We start from the raw sequence: 10,069 nt of genomic DNA on the forward strand, positions 1-10,069 counted from the left end.
CCTCCGGGGCAGGCAGGGATCGAACCCATGCGGAATTGGCTTAAGCTTCTTAGTGCAGTGCTTTAACCCGCTGCGCCACCAGGGAGGGCCGAAAGTGTATCACTTCTTAATTTCCCCTTTAAACGTTTCCCTCTAGTATACAGAACTGTGACTGACTTTTCTGCATTGAGCTTGTAGCACCATGCAGTCTTGCTGACTCATTTATTAGTCCTGGTAGTTTCTATGCTCTCAAACGCCATTGGAAACTTTTCTCCACTCCCCAGCACCCAGCTTTGACCTCAGCCGCTGGGTCCTGGAAAGGAGGCTGCAGTCAAAGCCGGGTGCTGGGGAAGCTCGTGTTCGTTTCTTGGGTGCTCACCCCTGGGGTGCACAGTGGATGCTTCCGAGCAAGGCTGGGACCTCTGTCAGTGCTCTCTGAGGTGGAGGTGGGCTTTCTTGGGGGGAAGGGGGGTGGAGAATGTTTTTCCAGAGCGTCTACTGCTCAGGCCCCTGGAATCCAACTCGGGGCTCCAGGCAGGTGGCATAAGGCAGCTTCATGTCTGCCCGAGTGGCCCTTAACTTCTGCCCCTCTGCCCTCTGCTCCAATTCCTTCCTAAAGGGCTCTGGTGCACCCCCTGAGGGATGTAAAGAATTGGCCTGGATGGAGGGAACCCCCTTTCCCAGACATGTCATGCCGGCTTTCCCCTAGCCCTGAGGGCATGACCACACCAGGGGGTCCCTCCAGAAGTCTCCAGGTCAAAAGGAGCTGACTGTCCCTGACCTGGGCCCCCCTCCCTTGTCACCAGGAGAGAAGGAAGGAAGCTATGACAGGAACAATGTATATAAGGTCACAGAGAGGGCCCACTACCTGCCACGCACCAGAGGCACGTCCGTCCCGAACGGCCCCCTCTGACCCACTCACGGGCTTGCAGCCGGGAAGGCCAGCTGGGCTTTGAGCACAGGCCGCTCTGGCTCCAGAGCCCCCCACCAGCTTCTCCAGTGTGCACAGCTGTGGCTCCAGGAAACTGCCCGAAGTTGCAGAAGGCTGTGAGCTGGGAATTGCTTTTTACTTGAGACTGGAAGCGAACACAGCTGTGTGCGCATGCCCCGCTTGGTGGGGCCCGGGGCCGAGTAACCCACGCCTCCCTCCGCGCCCAGTTTTCCTAAGGGTCTCCCTGATGTTCGGCATCCTGAGCAGCAGAACGGGGGCAGGTTGCTGTGCCCTCACGGCTTCGGCATCTCTGCAGCCCCAGCAGGGGCCCCTACTCCCTAGCAGCTGGTCACTTCACCTCTTCTGCTGTCCTCTCAGGTAAGAACCTCGCACCCCTTACCTAAAAGCTCCCCCTCTTAGTCACTGTCACAGCAGCAGGTGCTGGCCAACAGCACAGTCTCTGGTTGCTGGGGAGACACCTCCCGGAGGGTTCGCTTTTTGGACAGCATTTTGGAAAGGAAGACCTGGACTTCCTGCGGAATAATTAACTTGACACAATCACCTGAGGCACAAGAGGCAGCGCTCTGGAGAGCTGGAGAGCTGGAGAGCTGGAGAGCGTCTGTATGCCAAGCTTCACCTCAACAGAGATGAATGCACCTTGGAGAGGGTCAGGGATTGTCCTGGGGAAAGAGGACGCCGTAGGGAGCCAGAGCAGACGAGGCTAATGACACCTGTGAGGCCTTCCAGCATCTCCCTGGGGAGCATCCCAGCGATGACCCGGAGGGCTGCGGAGCACCTGGCTGACCGGAGCCTGAGGACCCCTGGGGTCTCAGCCGTGTGGGGAGCATGCACCCCCGAAAGTCAGGGCCACTTCTGTGTGCATGAAACAAGGCAGCTGTGTGGCCTCTCTGTGGAGACCCCACAGCCAGCAGGCTGGTCCTGCTGTGGGTCTGCAGGTGGTTTCCTGACAACCTTCCGCACTCACTCATGTTGCCTCACGGGTAGAAGCATCCGGACCTCCACCCAGTGTGGCAGTCTGATTTCAAACTTCCCCTTTGTAGAAGACACCAGTCGCAGTGGCAGTGGGTCAGGACACACCCTAGCCCAGGATGACTCAACTAATTACTCCTGCCACCACCCTCTTTCCAAACAGGGTGCCATTTTGAGATCCTGGAGTAAAGACTCAACATGGGAATTGTTGGGAGACACAAGTCAACCCAACTCAGTGGGGGAAGGATCTGGAACTCCCCTCCACCAGGGAGAACTGGACCCAGGACTTAATCACACGCCTGCTCCAAGTGGCGCCGGAGAAGCAGCTATCAAGCCGAAGGCTTGGCATCAGTCAGCTTTTCCTGGGGACTTCCCAGCTCTGGAAGCACATGAGGGTGTTTACAAAGAGGTGTGTGGGATGACACCTGTGCCACCTGGATGGCCTGGCCCGTGGGCGCTCGTTTCTTTCCCTGAGGCCAGAGTGGGTCCTGGCCACAGAGGGGCTGGACTGGGACAAGCCACCGAGCCTCAGTCTCTTCATCTGCTAACTGGAGAGAACAACACTGATCTCACAAGCAAAGTGAAAAATCTCACTTGGTGGCACTGACATGATGTTGGTGACTGACTTACCAGCTCCCCAGTGACCTGGCGGTGGAGGCCATGCTGGCTCCTGCTTCAGGCCAGGTGCGTCCAGGATGCTCGTGGGGCCTCCCAGCACAGTCTAGGGGTCTGCAGCGGCCTTCCTTACATAGCTTTGGTCCAGGAACCCTCTGATCACCTCAGCTGGTTGCAGAGAGACCCACAGTCCCTCCAGCCCCCCTGCTGTTACCCCTGAAGACCCCACACCAGGTCCCTCACATGGCAAATGCTCTGTGTGACCCAATATTGGGGGGAAAGAAGGGTTTCCTCTTAACCAAGAGATTGGACCCTTAGATTTTCTGCCCTTATGCTGAAGTCCTCATCCTGGCTTTCCTCTATCTTCCAACTTCCTCTGTCTGGAAGCTTCTTGGGGATCAGCCCTCGACTTTCTGGTGTCACAGCCCAGACTGAGAGAGACCCCCCAGCTGGGGGCGGTTAGCCCACGGAGGAATGCAGGTCACCCCCCATCAATCTGCACAGCCGTCAGTCACGTGAGCCACTGGTGGAGATGCTAGTTGTGGGTGGGGAGCGAACAGTAAAAGCAAGCCAAGTTCAAGAATTTAGTGGGCTCCTTGCAGTGGAAGCCCAGGAAAAGTGGGTGTTCTGCTCCCCCTTGCTGGTCACCTTATTAGCTCTGTTTACCCAGTCAGTGATCTGAGCGCCAGAGATCCGAACTCTGGTTTACACAGCTGGTGGGGAGATTCAAATGCTCTGCCCTAGCCCTACAATGGAGTTATTTGGAAGTTGTATTCGTGGCCCCTCCTCCTGCCCTGCCGGCCCCCTCCCCCAGTACCTTTGCACCACACCCTCCCTCCGCCCCCATCCAACCCTCCCAAGCATGCAGGGCCCTTGGGACCTAGTCTCTGCACCCCACCCCCCAGCCTCCCACCCCTTCTGATGACAATGTCCGGATAGGCCCTGGGGACCAGTCACCCCTTCACCTCTCCACCCCATCCCAAGATCAACATGAGGCTAGAGCAACCAGCCAGGCCCAGGACAGGCTTCCAAGGCCTTTTTCTGGAATTCTGGGAAGTGAAGGCTCTATCTTATGTACACAGTTGTACATGGAGATAGCAGGACCTGGGCCCGGAGCTCTAAGGGCTGCGGGGATAAGGGAGTTCCTGCCACTCTGGCTGCAGAGAGGAGCTGGCCTGACGCATCCGCAGCACAGCTGACCTCCTGCATGGCCCTGCCCACCCCTTGTTGCTGGGGGCTGCGCAAAGCCCTGAACCAAATTCCAGATTTCTAACTTTGTTTCTTCTTCCTCAAGAGGATCCTCCCATCCCACGCATAACCACAAATATTCCATCCCTGGAAACTGAGCCTAGATGTTGGGGGCGGGGCACGGTGGATGGAGGTCGGGGGGAGTAGTAAAGGGAGCTGAGTTTTCTTTATCTGCAAAAGCGGATTCCCTGCCAAGGCCTTTGCCTTGGCTGGCTGTGATCCTCCCATGAACAGGTCGGGCCTTCTGGACCAGGCTGAGCCTGGGATCTAGCCTTAGACACTGTTGAAACGTCTTTCTTAACAATAGGAATGTGCATTCTACCCCAAGGCAGTGGAGCAGAGGCCAGATAGACATTCAAGGTGCATATTCCCACTGAGGAGTTAACTCAGGTCTTGAGGTGGACAGGGATAACAAGGGAAGGACACCAGGCTGTGGGGGAGGGCTGGGCTGGCTGGCGACAGCTTTCCCTCGGTACAAGTGTGAATACAGCCAAGTGCCAGACTCATTACGTGCATGTCCACCATGAGATCAGATATGTACAACTGAATATGCTCACGTGGTACCCTAAGATGCCTCTTTCTCATTCGCATGGCCAAACCCTCACTTCCCTTTACTTAGAGGTGTGTTTTAAAATTGGGTCAAAAGGGAGCCACCTCTGGGTCTGTTTGCAAGGTGCTGAGCTGTGCCCCCAACTTATCACTAGGTCTGGAATTTTTGCCTTTGGATGTTTCCCTGGTGATCTGCTGTGGAATATGAGATCATGGGCTGATGGCCCTACCTGCTTCAGGCCTTGTAGAGCTACTCCCTCTGAGCGCATCTAGGGGAGGGTCCGGGGACCACCCAGGAAGAGACTGGGGACCAGCCTTGGCACTCATTGAGCAATTTCATGAATCAGCACAGTAGAGCAAGTTGGGGTTGAAAATAGCAAAAGGCACCTCCTTCTCTGTAGGGAGAAGTTCTCTAATTTGTTGTCAGGGAGCAGACAGGAGGGGGCTTGAACCTTGAGGGTCTGATTAGGGAGAGATTAACTCTGCCTTCTCTAATGTAGACGGTATCAAGGGTCCTAGATGGGATCCCTTTCTTTAACCAGACTGAGAGCTTGGTACAGGCAGAAATCCAGGGACATGCATCTAAATCAGCAGGACAGGGTTACTGAGGTGTAATGCTTATAAATACCCGGTTCTTTCAAAATGAAAACAAAGTAAGGCAACTCACAAAATTGACATGTAATGGGGTACTGCATTTTTAAACTATGACATCAAATTAAGCTTTAAATTTACTCTGAACTTCCTCATGGGGCATAAAGGAAGACACCCTAAGTTTCATGATGCTTATTCTGACAACACCTCACAGTTGCCACCCCCGGCCCCTTTTCTCCTCACTCACCAATGACCTCAAACCTTCAGGGGGCACCTACTTGTGTGCCAGACTCAAGGCGAGTCACAGAGAGCCCAGGGCTCAAGGCTCTCCAGGGCTCCCAGCTAAGGAGAGTTGTTTTCCAAGCTATCGCAGTTCAGGCTATGAAACCAAATGGACGGGTCACAGAAGCTCACAAAATGGAAAAAGACAAAGAACACCACACATGTGATGAGGTGGGGGCAGCATCTGTAGAACTGCATGTCTGCGCGCCCCAATCCCACCACACAGATGAAGCTGGGCACAGCCATCCAAGCTTGCAAGCATCCTGCAGGCACATGCTGGGGAGGCCCAGCAGGGGGAGCCCGCGAGCTGCCCACCCCCCCACCCCCCCCACACACACACCGCGCGCGCACTCGCGCCTCCAGGAGGGAAGCTCTCCTTCCCTTGGGATTTCTCCTCTTCACCCTCTTAAGTAAACCCCCGTCGGGGTGAGGGCAGGTAAAGGGAAGGGGATAAAAGAACTTCCTCCCAGCCCCCACTGAAATCGGTTTGAAGAAGAGTCGGGTTTGGAGAGCAGGGTCCTTGGGTCCCCACAGGGAAAGGTTTTGCCACAACTCCCCTTTCAGCAGCAAGTGTCTCCATGAGACAAATACATGAAGAAAAGAACAGGATCATGTTTAAAAGGATATTTCGAAATTAGTCGTATTGGAAACTAAAGACTATAGTAGAAATAATAGATTAGAATGTAAAGGTGAGAAAATCCTTCAGAAAGTAAAGCAATATTAAAGATGGAAAATAGGAGAAAAAATATAAGAAAATTAGGGGGCTATTCCAGGAAGGACATGGTTTTCATGTCCTTCTTATAAAGTCACTAATCCCATCCATGGGGCCCTGTTCATGACCTCATCACCTCCCAAAGCCCCCCTCTCCTAATACCATCATGCTAGAGGTTCGTGCTTCAACATACAAATTTGAAAATGGGGGAGAAGATACAAACATTCAAGCCATATTCGGTGGGGAATTCACTGGTGGGTGCAGTATTTTAGTATTGGGGAGCTTCCAAGAATGTGGTAGGTTATAGATTTTTTAAAATTATTTATGCATACAGAACTGGGGTACATGCCAGAGGTGAAGGGGCAGCGAGAGGATTCACCAGAGACAGAGCGGGGAGCAGAACAGGCCGGCTGACAAAGTCCACTGCTGAGGGAGCAGCAGGGCGGTCAGGCGAGGTCTGCCGCATCCCATGGGTCACCTCCATGCCTGGGGATTGAACTCATGCTGAAGTGGCTGCAGTTCACTTGCAGTGCTGCGCTTTAACCCGTAATGCCACCAGGGAGATTTCCGAAAGCAGGAGACAGAAGCAAAGAACGAGCACACTTCTTAAAGCCATTGCCGCACGGGGCTACAAACGCCCCCCTGCGCTCCACCAGCGGAGTGTGTGTGCTTTCTGCCCGGCCTGCAATCACACAACACAATCAGTGTAGGTTTGGCTTCTTGCAGCTCTTTGTGCTTCCGTTGGTTTGACTTTAAGTTGAATGTCTTTTTTCTATGTATATTTCATTAGTAAATGTTTTGGCAAATTTTCTACTTCTTTTTCTATTGGGAGCTGAATGCCTTATGGATATTAAGGACATTAACATACTGAATTAAATGGCTGATGCTGAGGACTATTGATAGACGGGGGGGGGGGGGGGGGGAACGACCCCCGAGAAAGGACACTAAAAGTTCGAGGATGATAAAGGGCCAGTGTATTGAAAGTGCAAAGAACCACACATTTCCCCCATGTGACCTAGCTCACACTAATGGACGCTGCCTTGTTACCTAACTACCGCACCAGACACAGGCCCTCCCAACTCCCTCCCTTTGCCTCACAGATGAAACAGAGACCTTCTCCCACTGACCCATCAACACAAAATGCTTGTGAACCAAATTTTCACTGAGCTTTTCTCCTCTTCCAGGCTGCTGACTGAACTTTGGCCCATCGTTAACCTATAATGTCAGTAGCAGAGAATAGACCCTAATGAGAATAGACTAAAACATTTCTCTGATCTCTCCAACCCTACCACCTTTCTCATCTCACTTCCTCGTGCTTGGTTCCTTCCAGCCTGGCTTAGGCTCTATAGAAGAGCACCTCTTTCTGCCAAACTCTTGAGATGCTTGCAGCCATTATAGTCACCTTCATTGCAATAATCCTTTCTCCCTTTGAAATAGTCTCTCCTCACTAAGTGGATTTCTTTGCTTGATGTGCTGAGTGGAAGAAACTGTTAAGATCAAGTAGTGGTTGTTCTAATGCACCTCTGCAGATTCTGTTCTGATCTTTCTCTTCTAGTCATACTTTAAAGATTTATTTATTGATGCATACAGAACTGGGGTACAGGCCAGAGGTGAAGGGGTGGAGAGAAGATTCACCAGAGACAGAGTGGGGAGCAGAACAGGCAGACTTTCAAAGTATACTGCTGAGGGGAGCAGCACGCAAGACAGGAAAGGGCTGCTGTGACCTATGGGTCAGCTCCGGGGTGGGGATCAAACTCACACTGAAGTGGTCATGATTTGGCTTAGCTTGGCAGTGCAGCACCCAACCTACTGCGCCACCAGGGAGGGCCTCCTAGTCATACTGTCAAGCGCTGACTCCTATACTTGCCAAATCCACCAGCCATGACAGGGAGTTTCGCAGCAGAAATACAGCTGGTGGCTGAAAGCTGGTTATTGGCATCAAACACACCAGGATTTGGGTTGGGTGTTGCCAGTTTCCTCCTGGGCATCCCTGGAGGTCTCTGCAATTGAACCAACATGTCATAAGCACCTACTGGGTGTAACAGAGTTGAGCAATGGGAGTGGTGAGCAAAACAGACCTAGAGATGATAATTAGAGGCAAGAGGATTCTAGCAATAAAACAAGTAAATTAACTGGGAAGTGTGCATCAGGGTGATGGCGGCAGGGAGGGAGGGCCGCCCTACCCAGGAGAGCTGTGCTGGGAACTTGACTTGTGTAAGGTCTGAGGCTTCAAGAAGCAGCCAAGCCAGCAGCCAGCAGCAGACATTCCTGGGAAGAGCCAGAGACGGGAGGTGCAGGTGTTGAAAGGCTAGAAAATGTGTGAAAGCCTTTACCCCACCTTGGGCTTTGCAGAGATGAGGAATTTGACTCTTATTCTAAGAGGGCTGGAAAGCCATGGGGGCCGGGTCAGGGGGTAGCTGAGAGCTTGTGGTTTTAATCCTTTTGCTTGGTTTGGTTTGATTGCTGGTCAGATTCACTCACTGTCCATCCCAACTAGCGGTTCTATTCGTTAGCGAAGTGACTGCTCCGTGCTCTGCCCATTCCTCATCGAGGGTCTTATCCGTTTGATGAGGTCTATTTCCATTCGTCTAAGCTAAGTCACTTATGGGGGTGGAAAGCGTGGTTCTTGGCACTTTCAATTCATTGGCCCTTTATCACCCTCGAACTTGTAGTGTCTTTTTGGTTTTTTTTTTTTTATTTTTTTTTTTATCTCCCAACCTATCGATGGTCTCAGCATCAGTCATTTGTGTGTGGTGTTTGATACAATCATTTCCCCTAGAATATCGTTGTTTATTTTTATTACAAAAGTTTATTTTTACATCATTTTGTACAATTTTTTTCCATCTCAATTGTAATCCCCACGGGTTTCCCATCACCAAGTCACCCATGTGCCATCACCATAATCCCGTGCATTTCCTTCCCCCCACCCCGTTTTTGATCCCATTCCCCACTCCACCCCCACAAAATGTCTCTGGTATATGGTTGTTCATTATTTTTGTTATTTTCCACCTGGTCCATTATACTCCTGCTATGAGTGAAACCATCCAGTATTTTTCTCTCTCTTTCTGGCTTATCTCACTAAGCATGACCTTTTCCAGCTCCATCCAAGTTGCTGCAAAAGACATGTGTTTCTCTTTTTTGGTTGCTGAGTAATATTCCATTGTATATATGTACCACATCTTTTTTATCCAGTCATCTACTTTTGGGCATTTGGGCTGCTTCCATGTTTTTCCAATTGTAAATAAAGCAGCAATAATCATGGGGGTACAAGTATCTTTTTCAATCAGTATTTTTGTGTCTTTTGGGTGAATATCGTTTTCTTTTTAACTGTTGTTGTTGTTGAAGTTTGAAATGGCTGTCTTCGCGTGTGAGTACCTTCATCCACCCCTCTTTTTTTTTTTATTACAAAAGTTTATTTTTACATCATTTTGTACATTTTTTTTCCATCCCGGTTGTAATCCCCGCGGGTTTCCCATCACCAAATCACCCCTGTGCCATCACCATAATCCCATGCATTTCTCTCCCCACCCCGTTTTTTATCCCATTCCCCACTCATCCACCCCTCTTAGCTTACGAAGTCCTCCACCATGTGACACATGAGCAGTGTTTGATCCATGCTGTTCCATGACCTGCACCTGGAGGTATCTTTCTTACTCTGAGCAGGAGGGAGCCTGCTCCTCCTCTGCTCAGGCGTTGCAAAACTTCAGGATGCTGAACCCTGCTGCATGAAGATTCCTTGTCCGTCCTGGCCAGTGCAGACGAGGCCCCTTCCGCGCGGGACGCCTGGGGTGACCCCCACTCCACTGGGCGTGCGGCCAAAGGCCCCTCCCCAGGTGCAAACCCAGGAGCTCGGCAAGTGGGACGGTCAAGGATCCTAAGCCCAGAGCAGAGGCCAAACTGGAGCCAGCTGGCGCTGCGCAGCCAGAAGGCAAACCCGGGCTGGGTCAGGTCCAGGATTGGGACCCCGCCCACTCGCGCGCCCAACCCCGGAGCCCCGCCCTGGGCCTGCTCCCAGTTGGTCCCGGGTTGACCTCTCCGCTCCGCTCCGCAGGTCCAAGGGCCCGCCCACCGCCGCTCTCATTGGCCGCCTCCCCGGCCCGCCCCCGGAGTCAGCTGACTCTTGCAGCCAATCGGCAGGCGTGGCGACGACGACGGCGGCGGCGGCGGCGGCG

Source organism: Condylura cristata, unplaced genomic scaffold (genome assembly GCF_000260355.1).
Source record: "Condylura cristata isolate star-nosed mole 26May11 unplaced genomic scaffold, ConCri1.0 scaffold00035, whole genome shotgun sequence".
In the NCBI taxonomy this organism is placed as follows: Eukaryota; Metazoa; Chordata; class Mammalia; order Eulipotyphla; family Talpidae; genus Condylura; species Condylura cristata.